The sequence below is a fragment of the Arachis ipaensis genome, chromosome B1 (assembly GCF_059453495.1).
Source record: "Arachis ipaensis isolate K30076 ecotype BB chromosome B1, ASM5945349v1, whole genome shotgun sequence".
Classification (NCBI taxonomy): domain Eukaryota; kingdom Viridiplantae; phylum Streptophyta; class Magnoliopsida; order Fabales; family Fabaceae; genus Arachis; species Arachis ipaensis.
The window spans coordinates 46,232,812-46,233,754 of NC_142436.1; the positions used below are offsets into that span (position 1 = coordinate 46,232,812).

Sequence of the window (943 nt, forward strand, 5' to 3'; positions counted from 1 at the left end):
CTTCCATTAACCAAGAGTATTTCACTTGTTTGGTGCCTGTGCTGTGTTCTTGTATGACAGGTAGGAGAGGAGAGACATCAACTCCTCCATATACCGAACCAGAGAGGACCCTTCATAGACTTAGAAGGGAAGCAAGAGGGAAGAGAGTACTGAGAGAAGAGGAATCTAAAGGAGAATATGAGGACAATTTTGAGGAAGCTTTAGATCTCAACATGGATAGAGAAGTTCACAACCATGAGAGGGCTGATGGAAACAATGCCATTCCTGAGAGGAGGGTTCTTGGTTCATACATAAACCCAACCTCTGGGAATTGTGGTAGCAGCATTCAGAAACCACCCATTCAGGCCAACAATTTTGAACTTAAACCACAGCTAATATCACTTGTGGAGGATCATTGTTCATTTGGTGGGAGTGCTAATGAAGATCCAAACCAACATCTCACAAAATTCCTGAGAATTTGCGACACTGTGAAGTCCAATGGAGTCCAGGAAGATACCTATAAACTGCTCTTGTTCCCATTTTCACTTAGGGACAAGGCAGCTAAGTGGCTGGAATCATTCCCAAGGGGGAGCCTAACAACCTGGGATGAGGTGGAAAGCAAGTTTCTGGCACGTTTCTACCCCCCACAAAAGGTCAATAGGCTTCAATCTGAGGTTCAGACTTTTAGACAACAAGATGGTGAAACTCTCTACGAGGCATGGGAGAGATTCAAGGATTTGACAAGGAAATGCCCACCAGACATGTTCCATGACTGGGTGCAATTGCATATTTTCTATGATGGACTTTCTTATGAATCAAGGAAGGCTGTAGACCATTCATCAGGAGGTTCATTGAACAGGAAAAAGACTGTGGAAGAAGCCATTGAAGTGATTGAGACAGTGGCTGAGAATGAGTACTACTATGCTTCAGAGAGACACAACACTAAGGTAGTGTTTGTTTTGAG

General features: G+C 43.7%; 1 non-coding gene across 1 annotated transcript; it reads right to left on the reverse strand.

Moving 5' to 3' along the window:
• Positions 1-638: 638 nt before the first annotated feature.
• LOC148576437 (small nucleolar RNA R71) lies at positions 639-742 on the reverse strand. Its single transcript, XR_015904445.1, has one exon. It is a non-coding gene; the product is annotated as a small nucleolar RNA R71 (small nucleolar RNA).
• Positions 743-943: the final 201 nt, after the last annotated feature.